We start from the raw sequence: 25,251 nt of genomic DNA, 5'->3' as shown, positions 1-25,251 counted from the left end.
ATTGATTAATTATCTGGAAAGCCAACTTTTCGGATATCTCCCATCTCTATATGATAGTACTTTAAGAATGTAAGCTACTTGCAAGTTGAGGTAAATTCATATAAAGGCGACTCCCTAGTTTCCAAGAGGAGAAAATTAGTTGTATTCGAGGGCAATCCGAACAATCGCTTTTATAAGAATCGCTTAAGCTTCTCCACTTCATCAAACCTTCTATATCCCATACTTTGCGCTCCATAGCACATAACTGCTCTAGCAACCGCTCTAAACAATATCCACTTTGACGAAAACATATGTGTATCTGCACTTATGTGTTTGGCAAGTCCCATTCATTCTAATAGAATTTATAAACGGCAAAAAATCGATCATCCAGAAATCGATGTGTGTATAACACATCGTGTTATATGTGTGTGTAACTATCAGTTATGTGTGTGTATAAACATCAGTTATAATTATGTGTGTATAACCATAGAGAAACGATAGCATAAGTAGATATCCCATGGTATAGGACGTTTATGTTGCAACTTTTACTGTTATCTCGAGCCGATAGTCCATGTAGTTCTTTCCCGTGAAGCTGTGTGACACTGGTAGTCTCTCATATTGTGCAGTTCATACACTCTCACCCCAACAAAACAGTAAAAATCGACCATAATTGACAGTAATCGCTTGAGATAACAGTAAAGTTGCAACATAACTCCCTATACCATGGGATATCTACTTACGCTATTGTTTCTCTATTGGTGAAGTGAAGATGATTTTGAATAAATAGATACCTAGAGACCTAGATTATTTATTTCTGCTATTACACGGAAACCATAGTTTAATAGGTAATTTTTCCTCCTTTCCTTTCCTGCTAACTGATGTTTTGGACCTAGTTGTATAGACTTGATGAAGACTCCGCTAATTTATACGGATGAATCCCCCTCCAATCAATCCCCCACGCTTCACACGAGAAGCCTAAACCTCCGACTAGAAGACCTCCATTTTTGTTCAAGTACTTATTTAAAAAATATGTAGACATATTACTTGCAAGATCCTCCTTCCAAACAAACCCTCCACCACCCCCTATGCCGCCGCCCCCCGCCGCACTGCTACTTTTAGCAAGCAGAATATCTTATAGCTTTGAAGCTTGATGTTTATTACTTTACCGGTTATGTAATGTAAGTAGATTGATGGTTTTATTTCTTGCATTAGAAAAAGTGTATAGCAAAAAGTGTGTAGTATTACTTCTTATCTATAGAAGGAGCATGTATGGAATGTTGTTTTAACAATGAATGGAACTCTACGCTGAGTCTTATTTTACCTCTATTTCTCCTTCCTTGACTCTTAGTTTTTCTATTTGGTTTCACATGTATAGTTTTCTATCACCCATTTTAAACATTACCTTATGAAGGTTTGTTATTAACTGAAGCCTATCAATGATAGTGTTAACTTAATTAAATAATTTCCATATGTTAAAAATTTGTTATAAAAACTTTAAATTCTCCCTATACTTTCCATTGTGTTTCTTACAGTCTGTAAATATAGAAACAAAATAATGACTTCCCTTAGACCGTACCTCTGTACACATACTTTTAAATTTATTATAATCCATATCAACATTAACAAAATCACGATAAACTAGTTTTAGATTTGAAGGATCTTTTTTGAAAATCATCATAATATTAGCATTATCTCTCAGTAAATGCTTTGGTATGCAAGCATAACTTTGAATAAGATGAAGCGTATTCACTCCATAATGTCTTCCCATTGAAAAATAGCTTTTTATTATTGGTAGGTTACTCGTTTGAAGATCATCAAATATAACTAAGCTATCTTTCGCTATTTCGGCTGGATGCGGAATATTAATCATATCACTTGATTTTATAAACTCAACTCTGCTTAATTTAGAAAATACTTTATCTAGAATATGTATTTATCTTGTTTTAAACTTTTACTGAATAGATATAGATGTGTGAAGCTAAGTCCATCAGTATTAAAAATTAATTTCATATAGATTCAATTTTCCACATCCTGATGGACCTACAATTAATGCTCTAACATTGCTAGGAAATAAACTTCCATGTTTATTTTCATTTTCCTGTTCAGTGGAACAAGAACTAACAACCAATTATCAAAATCTACTATAGCTAATCCATTTTATTTTTTGAAAATCTCTTTCATATTCTACCTCTCTTCTTCCAAAATATTCTAGTTGTAGTATGGAGGCTTCCTTACTACTGTTCAATCGACGATTATATGTGTACAACTCAATCAGACTAAACCTAGCTTCATACATTATTCGAACTTACTCATACCTTTACAAACTAGAGTAGCTTGGTTTAATTCAATAAATCAACATAGAATGAGAAACATTATACAGCATTTATTTTTGATAAATCTTTACATAATTGCAGTATATAGTTTATATTCATTAAATATGGTATACAATAATCAAAAATTTGTACAATATCAACTTTATTTTTTCAACTTTTGTCAATAGTTATAATTATTTTACATTCATTTATTTTTAACTTACAACTGATACATTTATTCCTTAAGCCTCTACAAGTATACTACTACTATTACAATCATTTTCTCATTCAAAGCTAAAGTATTCAATAGTTTTATTCTCTCCTCAATTAACGAGTTCATCATGATTTCTGTAAAAAAGTTGAATTTATGGTTTATACAACATTGCTGACTCTCCACACATTTTCATAGTCTCAAACGTGAATCTTATCTTATCAGTGTTTTCATATGTTCTATCATCAATGAAATAATGCATTTGAATATTCAACCACCTATCGATTACAGTAGAAAAATTCAGGGATTTCATTTAATTCACATCTTCGATATCTTTCAGTTATATTTTTACTTAGTATAGCATACACTATATGTGTTTGATTTCTCTTCTTCACTTCACCAGGTTTTATAAATGTAAATATTCTTCAAGTGTTAGTCCTACTTTCCCAAATTTATTCAATTCAAATATTGTTTTGTCAATGAGTTCAAAGTAACAACACCTATATTTTTTATTGATTTTATTTGAAAAATGGTTCATATCGAATGATTCCATCAGCAATCTGAAAATTGAACATATACTGTCAATCCTGTTGTAGCCCACTCTCATATGCACATTCATAAAAAAATTCCAGATAAGCTTGTTCTTTTGTTAAATGTTTATTCTTTTCTATTATAATTTTTTTAATTCTGTCAATAGATTCTTGTAGTTTTGAGCAATCACATCTCCACGAGTCCGGTAAATCCTTATCTTTGTGAGTATTATATGTTGTACCATATAAATCAAAACTAAAATTGATTATACTCATCACTATGCCAAACTCCTATTTTTCATAGTCTCTCACAAATGTTAGATATTGTAGACTTGTCATCCTTTTTCTGCTAATCGTTCAATAACTCTTGATGCATCTCCAATAGCTCAGTTAGTTTACATCGATAACTCTGTATTCTCAGCATTTTCTCTAAAGAAACAGAATCATATTTACATAATTCATTAAAATGTCTCTTTATAATATATACTGAGCTTATATATTCATCAAATGTTACCGTCTGACAGGTCACATCTTGAAAAATATTAAACTGAAAGTCGTGATGATCAGCATATATAATCAATTGTGGAATATTTTACTTAGTAAGTAATCGACTCTTATTCATCCAAGACGGTTCACTAAAACCGAGCCACTTCACGAGATAACGTTTACAAACTTTCTTCAATATTTTCTCTACAAGATAAACTTTCATTTCATCTGAAGTTAACTCAGATTTATTTAATTCTTGTTCATAAAATTTACCTGAGATTTTTCCATTATTTAAATCTTCTAATTCATAAGTAGGTGGAATGCTTGCATAAACTGATATAACTTTATAAAGCTCTGGACTCCAATTAATTGTATAAGATTTATCAAATATAGCTCTTGTTTACTATTCTCACTATATCATTAATTTTGAAGCGAGGTTTGATTATCTTTTTACCCTTAAAGCTTTTAATTTACGTTTATTCCACTCATTAAGAATTGACGTTCATGCTTTTCTTACCTGAGAAGGTTTAACTTTATGACGGAATGTACTGTATTATTATAATCTTTAACAATCTATCTATTGAGTCAATCCATCTTCATGATCCAGTTATAGTGAAGTTTTTGTATAATTTAGACTTAATAGTTCTATTTAAACGTTCTACTAATACAGTTTTTCTATGCAAATAAACATGATAGTGATTAATTTTATATTTTTTTGTAAGTTCGGAAACCTTTGCATTAAAAAACTCCTTCCCAATATCTGTTTGAAATTTTTTTTAATTTAGGATTATTTCTAATAATTAATTCCAATGCTCTACTAACCTCTTCAGCACTCTTCGTTTTTAATTTTATTGCATAAGCAAATTTAGTAAATGCGTTCACAGCAAAAAAAATATTCATAATTATCATTAAATTTATGCAGAGGAATCATTTCTACAATATCTGCCTGAATAAGATCATTAATACTCTTTATTTCATAACTTCTTCTCTGAAAGTTCTGACGTGCAAGTCCATGTAATTCTTCAGCTAATTCACTACGTATATGTGAGCTCATCACAACCTAATTTCAAAGCTGAATATATGCTGACTTACACCATATACTAGATTATATTTTTTAACAAGGTTACAAGTACGTTTATTTCAGTTAAGGTCAACTGTGCTAAATCAGGTTCTCTTTATCTTCAATGTTTTCAAACTCACTTCAATACCGGTACATGTACTTCCTTCTAGCAAGGTTATGTAACTAACTGGTTTTCCTTGTTTTGAAAGTAGACTAATCCAAATTGTCTGTATCCGGACCTACCTCAATACTTGAACCATCTGATTCATACTGATCCATCAATTCTTGATATCTTTATGACCCCAGATTCACTTTCATAAATTTGAAGATATAATAAATCTTTTATCATTGAAAGGACTTAAACTGATTTTTGACTGTTTTATTTGATAAATATCATGCTCAAATGATCTAATATAATTAGAAGTTTCATATTGAATCTTTCCATTGAACAAACAATCCTTATAAATATCAAAATTCAATTTCTGTGCTATGGTTATTCGAGAAACTCCCTTAGCCAAACATTTATGTTGCATACTTAATACTCCATCTCTGTCTATGCTATCTATATATTAAAACTGTATAATTTAGATTTTAATCCTACAAAAGAGATTAAAATTCGAGAAGAAAGCTCATCCTTAAATTTACCAGGTTGCTTCTTATTTTGAGTGGAATAACAAAAATGTGAAGTAGGATATTCAGAAGTATCGAATGAATATGAGTTTACTTTATATCAGCATATATGTCTGGTGTGAAAATTTGATAGAGGGAACTGTCAGTATCCGACATTAGTGATCGTATTTTATCATAATTATACATTTTAAGCATTGATTTATAATGAAACTCATACATATTCAGTTTACTCAATTCTGAAACAGTGAAACCAGCATAAATAGGTTTATTAAGTACTATATTCTTTTTTCTAGATTCAATCGCAATTACATTTTCATCAAAAATCATCCATCTCTTAACAAATGGTTTAAATGCAAGTTTTTCCAATTTTTTTTCATCAGTAACTATTTGAATATCTAACTGCTTATGTTGATTTTGAAACAATTTTCCAAAAAAATGATTATTCATTGCCTTATAGAAAGATGAGTCGAAACTATTTGTTGATTCTTGTCTTAGTTTTGTGTTAAAGTTGATATAATCTTATAATTTTTGCGTCTTACTTCGGGTCAGTCTGGTTCAATTCTGTTCTATCTCTCAAAACAGTTTCACTACTATACTATACAAAGGAAGCTCCCGCATCAACACTGCTAGATACAGGAGAGGAAGCTCCTATCTTATCTACTGGATACAAAGCTCCGCGTTCCACATTTTCTCTAAGCTTATAGCTTATCTAAAAATCTTTTGTTTTCTGCTGATACGTGAGAATAATTGATTGGAGCTTCATCCCTAACTGGGGCTAATGGCTAAGAGTCATGAGTATCATGTAGATGTTCTGGATATGATAAATCACACTGTATATTCTTCTCTAAGTACCGTCTCCATTTCGGAGGTTGACAATCATCATGGCGATTTTTACCTTGTTCACAGCCGCTCTGAATAGGTCATTGGTTGTGCAATTGAATGCTTCCTTCAGGTTTCTCAACCAAGACATTCCCCTGCGTCCCACCGAGCGCTTACCAACTATTTTACCTTGGATTATGAGGTGCAGAATCATGTACTTGGGTCCTCTCATAATGTGTCCAAGGTGAGTCAACTTTTGTATTTCAATGTCATGCACAATATCTAGTTGCTTACCAATTCTTCTGAAAACTTCTACGTTCGTAACTCTATCTGTCCACGATATACGGAGTATCTGCCGGTAGCTCCACATTTCAAATGCTTGAAGTCTGGTCTCACATTCCCTATTCAGTGTCCATTCTTCCAACCCATACAAGAGAACAGGGAACACATAGCACCTCAAGAGACGGGTCCTAATCTCAATAGACAAGTCACGAACCGACAGAAGTGTTCTCATTTTTACAAAGGCAGTTCTGGCCTTTTCAATTCTCATTTTCATTTCTGGCATGTGACTTGCATTGCAGCTGACGCGGGTTCCCAGATGCCTCTACCCATTCTATCATATCCTGTCCAGCAAAAAGGTGCTCTTGTGGAATTTCATGCTTTGTAATGACCATATACTTTTTTTGGCATTTAATGTGAGCCCATATTCCTCACTTGTCCTTATCAAATTGCTTAGCATTCTTTGCAGGTCTTCTATGCTTCCAGCCAGGAGTACAGTGTCATCTGCATAGCGGATGTTGTTGATATGGGTACCATTGATGACAATGCCTGCTGCTTCTTCTTCAAGAGCTTTTGCTATGTAATTTTCCGAGTATAAATTGAACAAGAGTGGGGAGAGTACACATCCTTGACAGACTCCACGCTTTATTGCAAGTTCTCGACTAGTTTTTGATTGGACTCAAACTTCTGCTGTTTGATGGAAGTATAAATTTTTGATTATCTGAATGTCCCTAGTATCAATGCATGCTTCTTCCAAAATTTTCATCAGTGGGTTGTGACGTACTTTGTCAAATGCTTTATTGTAATCAATGAAGCATGCATAGACATTCTCATTCACATCCAGACATCGTTGAATTATCACATTATAAGCAAAGAGTGCCTCTCTTGTTCCAAATCCACTTCTGAATCCAAACTGTGTGTTTGATAGCTTCTCTTCCAGTTTCGTGTTAATTCTTTTATGAATTATTCCAGAAATAATTTGAGAATAAGGCTGATTGTGCGGTGTTCTTCACATTTCTTTGCATTATGTTTTTTGGGAAGTGTGATAAATGTAGATTTCAGCCAATCTTCCGGAAGTTTTCCACTCTTGTATATCATATTGAACAAATCCGTCAACTTGGCAACATGCCTCTCATCGAACAGCTGTAAAACATCTCCAGGGAGTTCATCCGGTCCCGCTGCTTTGCCCTGTTTTGATATTATGGATCGCATGGACAACTTCCCCCTTCAAAATATCTGGACCCGTTGTTTCTTCTATATTTGCCATTTCCTCTCTTTCATCAGCAAACAACCTCTCTATGTACTCCTCCCACAGTTAAGGCTGTTTGTCTGTGTCTATAACTATCTTACCCACATCATTCAGGAGATAATGTGTCCTCTGGTCTCTCCCCCAGTGAGTTCACTGATCTCCTTGTGAATGTTATGGGTATCATGCAATGCCTGTAGATGTTCCATCTCTACACATTTCTGTCTTAACCACTGTTCCTTGGCCCACCTGCACTCATACTGAATCCTGTTCTGAATCTTTCTCATCTCAACCCCCGACATTTGAAGCCTTGAGCCTCTGACGTGTTTCCATGAGATTCAAGATGTCTTCTGTCATCCAGTCTTTCTCTTTCTTATGTTTCATTCTTTTCAAATGCTTTTTACATGGCTCCAGAATTGCTGTTTCAATGCTCTGCCATGCTGCTTCAATTCCCTGGTTATCTTTGTTGACTGTGACATTATCAAGTTTCTCATTTAGATCATGGACAACTTAATCCTGGTAGATGCATCTTTCAATCTGTTGACATCTATTCGGTCTGGCAACTTTGGTTGGATGAGCTTCTTCAAACTGATGCAAACTTCTGCAACCAAAATATTGTGGTCTGATCCAATATAGGCTCCAGGGTCTGTTTTAGCACTCTTAACTGAGTTTCTGAACCTGTGGTTAATTGTGATGTAATCAATCTGATTACGCATTATTGCACCTGGCCTATCCCTAGGTGAAGTCCAGGTGTAGAGACGTCTTTTTGGCAGCTTGAAAAAGGTGTTGGCAAGAACCATCTTGTTTTCTTGACAGAAATTTAGTAATCTGTCACCACGGTCATTATAGCATACCCATATTCTGAATCATCAGATATTGTTCTAACATCAAAATTTTCAATTTCCTCATCACTTAAAAATTAAAATCATTAAAAGGAAGGTTCTGACACATCACCCAGCCATACAGGTTATTAGCATCAATATGCAGAAGGTAATTAGAGGGTAATTTATCATTATAAAGATGTGACATATACTGTTATAGCGAGTGCAAATCTTTTCACAATGAGTGATAACCCACCCCTTATGTTATCCTCAAAAAATAAATGCTGATCAATATCAGTGAGTAATTATAATTCAACTTTTGTTTTTTTTCTGTGCTGCAAACCATGAATAATGTGCAAGACTCAAAAAATTACAAATATCAAGATCATAATGTTTATAAAAAATCTCTCTTGCATTTTCAAAAACATCACAGAGTAATAAGACATCACTTATCAAATGAGTATCATGGAACTTGCCTAGATTTTTCATAGAGAATACTTGCCATACTCTAGTTGCATGTTCATAATCTGTTTCATCTACATGTTTCCTAGTTAAACTATTATAAAATTTATTTTTGGATGGGAGTGAAGTCTCTGCAAATTTTTCTACACAGTCAATATTCATTAGCATAGCACCCTTTTTTTAAAAAACATTCCTGCTGATCTTTTTCACTAAATACAGTACACATTCATTTAAACCTAACTTCATAGTTTGTTTCAATTGATGCTAGATTTTTACAAGATGATCTAATGATGCACTCAAAAAATGAAATGAATCCAAAAACTTGATATGACCTACCTTTATTTATAGAAATTTTTCAGATGATTGAGCAACACACTTTATTTTGTTCGTATTTTTAGATAATGCTTTTATTATATAATGACAGTCATAATTTTTCATATTATGAAAATAGCATGGAATATATTCGGAATACACATAGTAAATTACAAGTTTCATGTGCATAACCATAAATTTTTATGTAAAATGGTCGTGATGTAGATGTTTCACATCTGTCTCACAGAACTCACATCACAAATTACACAATTTTCTATTTGCTGAAGCCTGTTTTGTTCTTCTAGACTTATATCTTCCATTGGTAATCTAATAATCAGATCCTTATATAATTCTTTACCTATTTCTACGATTCCATTGATAAATCTCTCAATAATTGGTTCACCAACATAAGTAGCTCTATATAAAAATGGACCTTTATAGATTTCACCATCGTAGTTTAAAAGTACGAAAGAATAAGAACATGGTAGATGTCTACTGGTTTTTCTAGTGTATGAATAATTTACATGCTCATCATCATCATCATCATCATTATCACTGCTATCATTATTATCATTGGAAGAATGAACGATTCAAAATCTGCATATATTCTATACTTAAATCGAAGCATAAAACTATAATCTCTAAACTTAATGATTGAATTATAGCTATTCGGTTTTGGAAGTGACGTTTTCTGTTCACCATACTTAGAACAAGTAATCAATGTGATTTTAAATTCACTTTCCCATCAACATTTTTATTCTTATCACTTGTAAACCTATGAAAACAAAACTGACATACATGAACAGATTTATGATTTGAACTTAATGAGGATAATAGACGAGAAAGCCCATTTTTATTCTTTGTTGTATTAATTAATGTGAAATGTGAATTCTTCACATCACTTTTATTAATTAGTAAAAGTAATGAGATATTATGTTCACATTCCTTATATATCGAAATTCTATATGAATAAAACTTTTTAGTTGCGATACAATAAGCAATCACGCTAACCGAAATATCTTTATTCAACATTTCAAATTTTTTAATACCTTGTACATTGATAGGAAATTTTATACCATTAATGTTCAAGTATGCTCAAATTGTTGTAGGTTAAAACAAAAGCAAGCGTGAGAAAGAAAGAAAAGAAAATAGCTCGTTCCGTACCTTTCAAGCTTTTATTATTTAATTATAATTCTGTTTGGTATTGTGGCTTATGGGTGCAATCTTAGCTTGTGAATTTAACTATTTTTTTTAAATAGGTCTTTGATCGCATCCATTGTTAACAGCCATTTTTTAATTTCTTTTTTGAGTTTTAGATAGCATGTTTGCTTTCTTGCCACGATTGGTATGTTGTTGAATATTTTAGGGGCTACATAGGAATAAAATCTACGAAAGCATTCTTTGTTTGGTTTTGGGGGAAGTAGACTTCCCGCTGAACGGAGTCCACAAGTTTCCCGCCGTGGATTGACAAGGTGTCCACTCCTATTGTAAAAAGTTAGTAATACTTTATAGAAGTACAGGTATCTCAAAGGCAAAAGGCCCCATTCCCTGAACAGCGGCAGTGAACTTGTTAAGCGAGGTTTGTTTGCTATAGTGCGAATTATGTATTTTTGCCCAGTTAAGATTGGTTTTAAAACAGAAAAGTATGCACCTCCCCAACCGTTATTCCGTATTGCAGCCTGCTCTCGACAAGTGCAAAATATAGCGTTCTCAGCAAGTGCTTAGGACAGAGTTTGCGGATGAAATATTTTTCTACATGTCACCCTTAACTCTTCTCTCAATTTTTGTATGTGGTGTGCCCAGCTGAGCTTGGAATCGATTATTACGCCTAAGTATTTTACAGACTCAGACTCCTCAATTCTGTCACAGTTGCAGTCTATGTCAAGATTTTTGCACTTATCGGTATGAGAGGGAATAGCTAGAGGTTGTGTGTTTTCTGCTTTGGATTTTAGTTGGAAGACGATATTTTTGACTTTTTAGCGTTGATCTCGAGGGAGTTAATTTGAAACCACAGGTTCAAACGGCGTACATCGCTTGTAATCATTTGGGTCAGCTGAGTCTTAGTTTCAGCGCAGTAGCTCAGAGCTGTGTCATCAGCAAATGCTGTCAGCGATCCAATAAGGTTTCCTTCGCACAAATCATTTATATAGATCAGGAATAATTCGGCTGATAATCCTGATCCCTGCGGAACGCCACAGGATGAGTATCTCTTGGAGCTTAATGCGTCACCTACTCTCACTTGCTGCGATCTGTCCGCAAGGAAACTTGCAAACCATTTGTTACATACTCCCCTTATGCCGGCGTTATTCATTTTATTTATTAGAATTTTATGTTCTACTGTGTCATATGCCTTCCTTATATCAATAAATAAACTTGCACATTTTTTACTATTATTCACACCATGTATATTTCTGACGTTAGTTTGAGCATAGCATCTTCAGTGTTACGTCCTTTCTGAAAACCGAATTGATTTTTACTGAAAAATTTATTCTTTGATAAGAAACTAACTAGCCTAACTCGTACCAGCCTTTCCAATAATTTGGCAAAAACTGACAGAAGTGCAATGGGTCTATAGTTGTTGGGGTTTTTTCTATCTCCTGATTTAATAATGGTATGATTATTGCAGTTTTTAGTTGTGTAGGGTAAATACCAGAACTCAGACTTAGATTATATAAATACGTCAGTACGTCAGCCAGGTGTTCTATCATACTCTTCAACAACTCAGCTCTAATATTGTCAAATCCAGGAGCTTTTCTTGATTTCATTGACATGGCTGTTGCTTTGACCTCTGAGACTGTAATAGGAAAAAAGACCATCGAACCTGGATATTTTACTTGTTGAGGAAATAGCTTGTCTACTAATTCTGAATTTCTTGGTTCCAGAGGGCCCTCCCCATCTAAAGCATTTCTTGTGGATGATACTAGAGCAAAGTGTTTATTGAGTTCATCGGCAATTCCAACCTCGTCCTCGATCGCTTCCCCATATTATATTGACAATTTGCTTTATTTTCTCGTCGCTTTTATTTCCCCGATTAATGAATTTAACAATTTCCAGCTATCTTTAGAGTTACCTCCCAATTGTTAAATGTATCCTGAAAATATTTACTTTTGGAATCGTCTATATCAGCTTTAATTTATCTCTGTATTGTTGTAGTGATTATTTAATCTGATATTATGTGGTTGATTTTTTGTTTTTTTATACAGTTTATTTTTTATTTCAACTCGACTTAGTAAATTGGAGGACAGCCACGGTTTGTGTTCGTTTAATTTCGCGCCTTTATGAGTTTATCAGAGCTAACAGCATTGATACAATCCTTAAAATTTCGATAAACTGATTGAAAGCAAGGTCTACCTGTGATTGATTATAAACGCTAGTCCAGTCAACCTCTTGTAGCCTGATGAAAGCGCTTGATAATCAATCTTCCTAATTTTCTTGTTATTCCTAGCCTGAGATAATGACTGATTTAGTCTATTGTACATAGGTTAAGATATAATTCAATAGTGCAGTGGTCGGTAATTCCGTTATTGCAAACATTAGTTGTTGGATTGAAACTATTTTTAGTGGCTGTATATCTAAAGAAAAGGTGATCTATGCATGTATTTGATGTGTTAGAAATTCGTGTGGGCTCATTCACATATGACATGAATCCAAAGCTTGACATAATAAAGTTGTACTCTTCAGTTTGTATGTCATCTTCAAGAAGGTCGATATTTATATCACCGTGAAGATAACATTTTCCTCATTTCCTAACGCTGATAGCAAAACTTTTATCTCATCAAAGAACAAATTCTTAGGTAATGAATGAAATCTATACAATGCAATGATGCTCAGTTTAACATTATCAATAGTGAGATTAACTTTCAAACCGTCTGCCGAAACTATTGTAATCTTATCAGCAGTAGCTACCACACTTTCGTCCAAGTACACAGCCACTCCACTTGCTCTATAGTTATCATTACAATTTGTGAAACATTTATAACCTCTTATTTGATACAAGTTAGATTCATCACTGTAAATCCAGGTTTCTGTTAATATTATGCAAGTAGGTTTATAGTACACTTATTCACAAAAATGGAGAATAGTTCAAAATTTTCATGCAAACTTCTAATATTTTGAATCAAGCATGAAATTATGCTATTATTATGAGTCATTCATAATGGAAAAATAGGAGTTCGACAATATGAGATCAGATAATTAATGTAAATAAATTCACTGTTATTCATTAGTTATACACTTGATTCATCATTACCTGCATCGAAATGCAATTGATTTTGCTAAGTTGAAGGATGAAACCCGATTTTGTAATAGACTGTTCACATCAATCAGATCACTTGTAGGTATCAACTGATGTTAGAGTAGAAATTGAATTTGAAAAGCCAGTAACAATTCGACAACAGCATATTGTATTCTTGTAAGTGATACATTAATGGAATATAACCACTAACATCACTTGTGAAAGAAGTGCAATAGGTTCTAATAGTATGTGTAGGTTTGTCAACTTCATAACAGAGTGCGCATAAATCATATTTAATTTAAGTATGAAGGTTAGTAAGTAGTTGCTCGCGAGACGTGGTGATACACACACCATTGATTCATCGTCAACAGCATTATTCTTGAGGCTACTGCAGAAGATGGAAGAACTAGTTAAGATCAAGGAGGAAGAAGAGGGTGATATTTATGATAGATTTTCAGCTTACTATACCGGTAAATAGTTCATTCAATGAGATGAATCATTCTAAACCAGTTTCTAAACAAGAATGACAAACATATTCTTGTGCTGTTCAGTGTAATTTAGATAGTGGAGACACTTCGCAAACAGAGACAGAAAGCGAATTGATTGAAGAAGATGAGGTGCTTAATAATGAAGCTGAGAAGGAGAATGCAGTATTGAAGAAACAGGTGAGTCAGATATTTCAACTTTCTGTGTGGTCGAATTTCATGGATTTAAAAATATTCGGATAATCTTTATTCTAAAAGAATTTGCGCTTATTGATACACGTCAAACATATGTTTTATTAATTTCAAACCACCATTTCCTAAATCAGAACTTCCATGGAAATCATATCGTGATGTATCTTGCTGGAATTTTATCATCATAAGATAAATGGGAGATGGGAGATACTGAATACTCAGATATATTATCAAAAGTTGTCTACAAAACTATCAAAAAGTTTATACTAAGGGTAGAGAATAGATGGAATTTTTAAAGAAATTTCATGCTAATGTAGAGATGATATCAGATAATTTTGAAGACCGGATTACAAAAAATTTGAAAGTAGTTGGTGTAATGAGATTCCAAAATACATAGATCAGTTTAGGGATGGACGTTGTGCACTTTTCAGCGCGAATCATTATCTTTCAGAATTACTAATAAAGTCAGAAGTAATGTGTAAACAACATGTGGATTATATGTGTGAGAGTGAGAGGATGAGATCTATGAAAAGTTTTCCTTTTTATAATAGTGAGAAAAAAAGAAAGTATGCAAGACAGGGTTTTTTCTACAATGGTAGTAAAGTAATTTGTGTTTATTGTGGATATGAACTGTTTACGCATAGAGCTAGAATATGTAATCTTAATAGCGGTATAAATACAGTAAATTTTTCAGTCTTGGTTCCACTGGTATAATTAGAGCTGAAGATGGTAGGATGATTCAGTGTGCTATTAAACATCGGTCAGGATGAATATGGCAAATTGGTTAGCAGCTGAAGATAATTTAGAAAGTAAACTTTGCGAACATTTAGATTGGTTTGATGTATGTGAAAATTCAATCAGTAAAGCTAAAAAAGAAATTCGAGATACAACGTTATTAGTGGAATTACTATCAGTTTTTCATCAACAGTGAATATCAATGACATGAACAAGTATTTATGTTGTTATAGACCGTTTAAATTAAATGTGAATAAACTATTTAAATTAGAAAATGCTGTATTAAAAATATTACATCATCTATAAACAATGATAAAGTTCATTGACTGCTCGCGAACATGTTTGTGCAGGTCTTCGTAGTGGAAGTAGTGGGGAAGAGTATTGTGGGAATTAAGTCAGTAACTTTAAATTGATATTCATTCTACATTCAACATCGTGCGTGTGTGAACGTGTTTTCAATCATGCAAGACACTCTATCTTTTGATTTGGCAAAGTTCAACCAAACATCATACAAATATTCCAATTGTTCAAATTTATGATTTGAAACCTGATTTAAAATATCCTATACGAAAAGCAAGATTAGCACGAACAAAGTATGGAGTTAGGATTGTAATGAGACTATATGAAATTATAAGAAGAGCGGTGCGTATTCGTTTTATGATGTTTATCTACCTGAGAAGTATTTATCAACATTGAATGCAGCAACTTTGGATGATTTTAACAGAAGAAAGTATGTATGATGATGTCAACATAGAGAGGATAAACCATCTTCAATCCACTTGGAAATGCAATAGTAAGACTCAAACTAACTTAAACTGGATTGTTTTAATTTACTTGGAATTAATGAAACTCAGTGATGTAGGTCTGTCTCATAGTTAAATGTTAACAATAGATATTTCTATATTAGTCTAGATATTTAGTAGATATTTAGTCTACTATAGATAATCTATCAATATTTAGCTAGATGGAGATGAAGCACTTTAAAACTTCAACGCCTGCGCTTTTTACTGCATGGATAAAGTGAATATTCGAATTAATTATATACTATCAATTATATTCATATTCATTTTCATCCTACAGTCAGGTGGAAAGAAAAGCATATATAAAAAAGTAAGCTGTATTTTACTCAGTCTTTACTCAAAAAAATAACTGATCTAACAACTACATCAATGATAGTAAGACGATTGTATGTAGTAAAAGAAGCAACACTAAGAACTAATGATAAGTAGAGCTATTGCTGCTGCTGCTGCTGCACAATCTCTGATCTAACTCAGTGATGTAGGTCTGTCTCATAGTTAAATGTTAACAATTGATATTTATATTAGTCTAGATATTTAGTAATATTTAGTCTATTATAGATAATCTATCAATATTTAGCTAGAGATGGAGATGAAGCACTTTAAAACTTCAACGCCTGCGCTTTTTACTGCATGGATAAAGTGAATAATCGAATTAATTATATACTATCAAATTATATTCATATTCATTCTGATCCTACAGTCAGGTGGAAAGAAAAGCATATATAAAAGAAAGTAAGCTGTATTTTACTCAGTCTTTGCTGAGTTCAGCCAGAGTTAACTACAAAAGGTGTTAGTACATACATAACCTATAAATTATGAGTCAATGCTTTAGTTATTCAAAGTTCAAGAAGCTATCAAGGCTTCTAATGGGTATAACATTTGATGAATTTAATGAACTGGTAAATAGTGTAAGATATTCCAAGTACTGTTTAGATAATGACACTGACAGTAAGGAGGTTAAGCATATCAATCAAAATTCAAACAATGTAAATGCAAACAATTCAAGATTCTCTATATTATCTGAAATATATGATTCACTACATATTGTGATTGATGGTTATGGTCATTTCCATTATAGTTGTAGCTGTGAATGTCCAGTTATGACAATAACTGATGTTAATGAGCTCTGGGAAGCATATTTGATCTAGCCAAGCGTAAGTGTATGAAAAAGTAATAAAGATCAAGCTTCAAAGCTATAAGATATTCTGCTTGCTAAAAGCAGGGCGGCGGGGGGGGCGGCATAGGAGGTGGTAGGGGGCTTGTTTGGAAGGAGGATCTTGCAAGTGATATGTCTACATATTTTTTTGAAATAAGTACTTGAACAAAAATGGAGGTCTTCTAGTGGGAGGTTCAGACTTCTCGCGCGAAGCGTGGGGGATTGATTGGAGGGGGATTCCACAATTGGTACGCCCATAAATTTCTTTTTTCAAATAAATACTTGAACTAGAATGGCGGTTTTTCATATCGGTGGGAGAACTGGTCCAGGCGAGGGGTTTTAAATGGAGTTTTCTGCGCGGAGTGCGGGGGATTTGGACGGGGCTTGGAGCCCCCTTGGGGCTTAGGCTCCGCCCCCTAATTAAAATACTGCTCTGTGATTGGAGCACAGAAACAGCAATCTCTTACTACTTACTACAATATTTTTGGATTTATCAGATTAATTATTTCAAAATAAATACAAAACAAAATCTTCCTTTACAATCACAAAAAATATTAAAAATTTACTTAAATCCACAAATTATACTCATGTTAAAATTTTAAACATGTTAAAATTATTATTAGAATTGAAATTTTGTGAATCAGTAGGAGAAGAAAATGGAAAACAGATCTACCAACGGCTGTAGGTTGACGCAATGATTATAACAGCTGATTTTTATTTCTGTGTGAGGCCAGCTCACAAATCTTCTCCCATAAGGATTACATGTAAACTCTGAAGGACCGTAGGAAAGAGTCCTGAAGTCGGATTATAACTTGATAGACCAAAACAATCCTTGATGCGGATTTTATATCATGTTGAAATTTCAATTCAATCGGTGCAGTACTTTCGGAGTTTTTGAAGCGTACACAAACCAACATAACAATTTTATATAGTACGGTAATATAGATATAAATAGGCCATTGAACATTGTTAACTATTCATGCATGTTAGTTATATAGTTTATTGTTGAAATAGGATTATAGTACCCTTTCAAATTGATAAAATAATACATTTAAAATACAAATAATAATATTAATTATTATATTTTATTAATTTTGAAGGGTATCATAATTCTATTTCATATTTTATACAAGAAAGTAGCCCTAAATTCATACATTTTCAAAAGGTTATTGCCATACGTTTTTGTATCATTAATTAGATAAAAATGAATAACAAATTTGTTCCTAAATAACATAAGTGATATGGAATTTAATACATGCTTTTGAATACTTAAAGTACCAGCAGGGCACCCGTGCTTCGCTACGGGAATTAGGGGTAAAATTTTTTGTGAAATATTTATAATCTAAATTTTTCAAATTACATTGCTAACAATTTTATAATCACAGTTGTTATTTTCTTCTTCCACTCTCTTTCGTTTTCAACAAATGATGGAAATTTCTTCTCTGTTTGCTCTTGTTTGATGCAATTTGAGATTAAATTCCAAATTGAGTCATTTGGATTTGTTGACTCTGTATCCATGGATCTCTTGATTATTCTGGAATTTTTAGCATAGCCTATCGCTTACTTTTCGTTTCACTTATCCAAAAGTGTAAAAGCAGTCAATCCAATGATTCTTTCTTTCATGGAAGTCCATTCATAATAGTTAGTATAACATTATTGCGGCTGATTTCTCATGTCCTAAACTTTACTATCATAAATATTAATGTTGGATCATTTTGATGTGAATTTGCATGAATCTGAATAGAGTTTATTCAATAACTTTGATTATTGACTACAATTTTATTATTTATTCCTTTAATCTCCGCTTGAAACCAAGAGCTTAGGGATGAAATTTGGATTTGAATTAACATGTAACACAATTCAATTTCTATCTGAATAAACAACTTTAGTATTTACTCGTCTTATCAATGACTACTTGTGATTTATTAATATCAATAGGTTTGTCTAGTGTCATGTAATGACATCAAAGGAAATAGGAGCAGCTGATGGAATATTATGTTCTTCGATTTAGTTTTCAGCTGATTCTGAAACATGGAAATATCAGGCCCAGTTGCAAAAAGGACTGTTCAATTTCAATCATGATTGAATCCCATTACAACTAATCAGAGCAGTTTTTTTTTTTCAATTGAAGGCTCCTCTGATTGGTTCTCGTGGTATTTATTGTGGATTAGGACAGTGCAACTGGCTCTCTCAAGGCTGGGTGCAGCCATGCTCAACATAGAGCAACAGAGGAGCCAATACAACAGAAGCTGAGGAAATTAGTCGTATTTCTATCACCTCACAATGACATTACATTCAACTACCATATGTTTGAAGAGACGGATTTTAAATTTATCCCGCTATCATCCGGTCACTCTCTGTACCTATTCTTCCAGATGTTCCATGAATACTTCAATGTTTTAAATATGGTCGCCAAGTTTGGTAACTCAACTACAGCTATTATACCGTAATCTTTTTCATTTGCTCACACTCTCTTACGTTTTCAACAGACATGGGAAACACTCTTGTGATCAGCTGCTACCTGAGGGACCCATAATCTTTGCTCAAGGAACTTCAGCAAATTTTCCCAGAGTTGAGACCTCTTCCAAAATAAATTTTCTTGTTGCAAACCCACTATATTCCTGATTTAATCAAAGTCGTTAGAGCTGTATTCGAGATCCCTCCGACATACATACATATCATCAAACACACATATTCAAACAGAAATTGCTTGCTTAGTATGATTGACTTCAATGATTATGATTTCATTCAATGGGAGCTCATTTCACATAATTATAACAGCTGGCATGAAAAGCAAAAATGTCAAACATAATTGAAATTGAAACAGTAGCGATCATCAAATATCAATTCAATTCAATTCAATTCAATTCGTTTATTTCCACTTGGCATACAATACATGTACATATTTATATTTGATATTCAACAAAATAAGAATCACAATTTCACATAAACAGTAGAAAGAACATATTGATTGAGTGGAATTCCCCCAGTAAGACTATGCGTCTGAGATTGGGGACAGTTCCTGCAAGCAGTATTATTCCTAAGTAGTTATAATTATGGTATTATATAACTATAAATTACAATATGTGTAATTAAAATTACACAACTAAGATTCAGATAACAGTAGGTGAATTATAAGTGACAACATAATATAGTGTTGGGTGTAGCTTGATATCTAGAGTGGAAGAGCGAGAGGACCCAAAAACCGGAGGTAATTTATTGTTTTATAAGCCTCTATTAGTTTTGAAACTCTAAATACTTGAACATGAGGTATGAGTGTATAAATGAATTCAGCATTTCGAAATATGAATGTATAAAGTTATTCCCCAGTTGCATTTACTCTTGCTAGGTGTAAGGTGAGTGAATTAGCCTCTCAGCTCCAATCCAGCCTATGCTGAAGAGCCATTTCATCAACGAGCTTTTAAAAATCACATTGCTGCTGCTCTCGGCCTCCCTCACAATATCTGGAACATTCCTGTATAAAATCTGAGCTGAATAGTATGGTGATTTGAGTTCAGTTCCGTGTATCAATCTAGTTATATAATATCCATGGTTGTTCCTATGTCGTGTTAGATAATAATTATGTTCGATATGATCAATATGATCAATATAATTATGTATGATATGATCGATATGAAAAATATGATCCTCATCTGTTCTAATGTTAACAAATTATAGTACGATTCACTTCAATGTGTCAGCATTGTTTGAATGGAGAGCATTGATGCTACCAATGTGGAATACTGACAGTTCAAGTGAATATCAAGGAACTGTTATGCATATCCTCAAATATTTTTATTGAAAGCAACCTTCTCTTTTCTTTGGTGAAACAATCAATGTTCGAGAATAGTTGATTCATGAGAAAAAGCGTTTTTTTGTACTTCTATGGAAGATATTTTTACATCAGGAAAAGCAACAACAGCTATCTGGCCGTTTAAATAAATATCCCCTTTCTCTTGCCAAGTTGAATTTTGGCCGAATCTCCTCATTCTTTGCAAAAAGATTCCACAACGGACACTTCTGAAGTTTTAAAAATACCCTCCATATAATATCATACTGAATTATTAAATTTCATTGGAATATTGCTCAAGCTGTTTTCGCGATCTGTCATATATACAAACAAAATAAGTATTGATAGGATAGGATCAATTATTGATAGAAGCAGCTCCCGTCATAGAAGTTTGTATTATGAAATATAAAAATTATCTTTATTCCTAGGAATAGCTCTGATTGAAGCAGCAGTGCCCAATCAATTTTTTCTCGATAAATGCATTTGAATTAGTTCCTCAACTTGATGCCAACCTAATAAAGTCAACTCAACTTAATGCCAACCTGATAAATTATCAATTTAGTTGCCAGTAAACAACTGTTCCGAAGAGGTACTCTTTCTAGATTTCGTCAGTTCTATATTAACATATTATATGGACATTTCAGTTATAATTCAGTTATAAATAAGCTAAATTGGGAGCAGAAGAATATACATACTGAAAGACGAACTTAAACCCTCAAAAACCACCCTTAAGCTGGGTTTACACCAAAGTTATTGACAAAATGCTATAATGACTCAATCCTTATAGATTCTATCAGATTGAACGGAGCTTGACAAACACATGTTAATCATGTGTATGATTAGTTATGTTTAATTTAATAGAATCTATAAGGATCATTTATCAACATTTTGTTTATAACTTTGGTGTAAACCCAGCTTAAGAGTTGAAATATCGCCAAAAGATTTCTTAGTGAGCACCTAGGACTTATAACGGAGCTACATTCCAAGTTTTGTTGCAATCCATCCAGTAGTTTCCCAGAAATCGTGATCAGTGAGTGAGTGAGTGAGATAAGAATATTTTAATCATAGATTACTCATATCATACCTTGGAGAGGCTGTAATAATATGAGTAGTACTACTCTGTATCAGTATTTTTTGGTGATAGTTTCTTATTAATAGGTCCTAAGTGCTCACAAATACTGTAAGTCAACATTATCAGATCTTCTCACGTCTCTCAATGTTTCACTTTGCTTAAATCCAGTTTTTATCCACTTTCTTGTTCCACAAGCTGCACAATCCGAGAGATGGAGATCAACCCGTGGCACTAATTAAAAGCATTGGCTTCCCAAGAATATTGAAATTAAACTCCCACATCATCCGGTTTTGATTACACTTAATGAACTACCACATTTGTTCGATTTAACACAGGAGGTCCAGTGGTGCGAGGTGAGTTGAACCAGTGATATTACCCTTATAAATTTGACCAGGCAGAGTATGGTCTAAGATTCAAGTTGATGGGTTTGCATTTTTCTTTCTTTTTATCCATATTATATGCTTTTTCCACAATAGAATTAAGGATAAGATGGGAGAAAAGGATTTTCCTCTAAAGTACAATATTACTTGCAACACCAAATAATCGGGTGAATTGTATTACTCAATGTAAGGCACAGTTGTAAGAAGGTCTACCAATGTAAAGTGAATCTGGTGTGTTCAACAATGAATTCGAATTTCTCTACAACAAGCAACACAGCAAATGCTCCTTTTCCATGAGCAGAATATCTCGTTCCAAGAGTAGAAAGAGGGAGCCCATGATGCAAATGCTACAGATGGCCTATTTCGCCAGCATACTCTTGACACATTCCTGGTGCTACTAAAACGCATCAGTTTGGAGAATAAACTTGCTAGAGGAATCATCAATCATCATTCAACAGGAGGTTGAGTGATTATGTTTACCAGCTATTCAAACCCATCCTGACATTCAGAGGAATGAACGAAAATTTACTTTTTTACCTCAATACATCCAGAGGTGCAGCAATATTTTTTGCTAAGTCAGGAATATGATTATGATGGGAATTGAACATACCAATGAACTTCCGAGTAAACTCGGATAACCTTGACCTTTTCGAATACTGGTAAATCAATAATAGCTCAAGTCCTATCCATATCAATTAAGACGGAATTGTAGGAAACAAGATGTCCTTGGAAAGAAGTCTTGGGAACACAGAAAGTCACCTTATCAAGGTTCTCAATGAGTTAGCTTGCTCAGCCTAGAAAACCTCATGTAGAGCTTCTAGATGAGACCTCAGCAAGGTATCCCGTCATCTGAATACAAGAATACATCATTGAACCTCATGTCACTAAATATTTCCTTCATGCGACTATTGATGATAAAGCATCTGATTTGAACTGACAAGAATGTAATAGCTCAATAATACTATAAACAAGAATTGCTCATCTGATCACACTGATCAACTGATCTCAATCTTCTTGTATTGTTAAAAACTCTTAGGCTGGGCGCACACCAGTTAGTCAAGACAATACAAGACATGATCATATAGTTTTCTCACATACTTCACATAGTTGCTCATGATGCATCTCACACTGATTAGTCATTGCAATTAGACATGTCTTCATGAGCTACCATGTGAAGTATTGTGACTAAACGTGTCTTGTCTTGTCTTGACCAACTGGTGTGCGCCTAGCCCTAGATAATGAAATTTGATTCTTTGAATGTTGGATATTCATGTCATAATCTAAGACAACTGTACAATATAGGCTCTAATGTATGATCTAGTAATAATGTTGTAGAGTAAAGCACTATCTACTCTGTTGAAATATCAATAAGGAGAGCACCCAATGTTGATGAAATTCAAATCAGTGGACCTCACTGCTGTTCAGAAGCTGTTTTGATCTACGATCCATGTCCCTTGCAGAGCTGTGATTTAGAAGTAGTATTTTAAGGGTAGAGAGATTGTGTCACGCAGGGGTGCCCACAAGGGGCGGGGGCATGGCGCAATTTGCGCCATCAACATTTTTGGGGGGGGGCATGATTTTTTTTATATTTTATGTCAACATTTTGAATCATGGCTCAAAAATCAAGGTATTAAATAGAGATATCCCAATGTAGTTAATTTTAATACTTTTTCCCACCTTTACAATGTTATATTTTGCTAAGTGTAACTCAATATAGAACATAACGAATACAATTGATAATATTTTGTATACAGGAATTCTAGTAATTTCAAGCCTATGAGTTTGAAGGTAAATCTTTGACAAAAATAAATTATAACTTCATCATCCACTATTATTCTGATTTCCTTTGCTTAATTTTTATTTTTAATGGTCCTGTGTTTGAGTTTCCTTGGTTTTGCAACCTAATTTTCTTAGAAGCACCATGATAAGTAAAATTGTAATGTACATCTTAATCTAATGATTATTTTGATTTTGAATGCGATTCTTGAAGATATAAATGTCTCTGAAATGGGAATGCAATTATAAACAACATCACAAACTCTAGTGGATTTGACAGAAGAAAAAACTTCTCTTGTCAAAATTTGTGAGCTTCTCTTGTCAAAAATATCAAATGGAGCCAATTTCAATCTTTCAAATTTACACCCTATTTACCACACAGTAATCGAGTAATTATTGTAATGCTACATTAATTGCTTGATTAGTCGAATTCATTCAGTCAAATGGTCGTTTTCCAGGAAACAGCCCGAAAGAATTTTTTGTGAAAGTTCTTCATGTATTTTGGGGCGCTGAATTCCATTCTGGAATTTGCTGACACGCCAGAGGGCGGCTTCACCCCCAAAACTTCCAAAAACCCAAAATTTTGGACTTTTCTAAGTTTTCCATTTAATCTTGAGAGCCTTCAACTTTTCGAGAAAAAGCATTCTCAAAAATATTGAAGATGATAGAAGATGATAGAAGATGATAGAAGATGATAGAAGATGATAGAATAAATTGAGTGGTCGCACAGGACTCTACGATTTTTGATTCCAGAGCTAAGAGTTTTCAAAAAAGGGGTATTTTTTAAGTGGTTTTCAACATTATGCAAACCTACCACTTCCACCCTATACAACTAGGATCTTATTCTAGTAATGATAGAAAGCCACACATCACGTGAATTAACAATAATTATTCTGAACAGAATTTCTTAGGTACCCATTTTTGAATTTAGTAGAGGTGGGAGGAAGAATACACCCAAAAATAGAAAATCATGTCCTACAGCCAAAATTCAAATTTCTTTACACTAAGCAACACAGCAAATGCTCTTTTTCCATGAGCAGAATATCTCGTTCCAAGAGTAGAAAGAGGGAGTCCATGATGGAAATGCTACTGATGGTCTATTTCGCCAGTATACTCTTGGCACATTCCTGGTGCCACCAAAAACGCATCACTTCAAAGAATAAACTTGCAAGAAAAATCAGGTGTGCCCATCCCCCCAATGGACCATGTCACAAAATCCCCCCCCCCCAGATTCTAAAAATTTGGTATCCATTTAGGTACTTAAAAACTGTATATTGAAAAATTCCCCCCATTTTCCCTAGTTTTTTCCAAAAATCCCCCCCCTAAATTCAGCCTCATGTCGCAACTTGCAACATCAATACATGCTGTGAGTACCCCAGCAAAAAATCATCAATCATCATTTAACAGGAGGTTGAGTGATTATGTTTACCAGCTATTCAAACCCATCCTGACATTCAGAAGAACAAACGAAAGTTTAACTTATT

Source organism: Nilaparvata lugens, chromosome 14 (genome assembly GCF_014356525.2).
Source record: "Nilaparvata lugens isolate BPH chromosome 14, ASM1435652v1, whole genome shotgun sequence".
In the NCBI taxonomy this organism is placed as follows: Eukaryota; Metazoa; Arthropoda; class Insecta; order Hemiptera; family Delphacidae; genus Nilaparvata; species Nilaparvata lugens.
The sequence above is the reverse complement of the archived record's forward strand: the minus strand, read 5'-3'. Positions refer to the sequence as shown.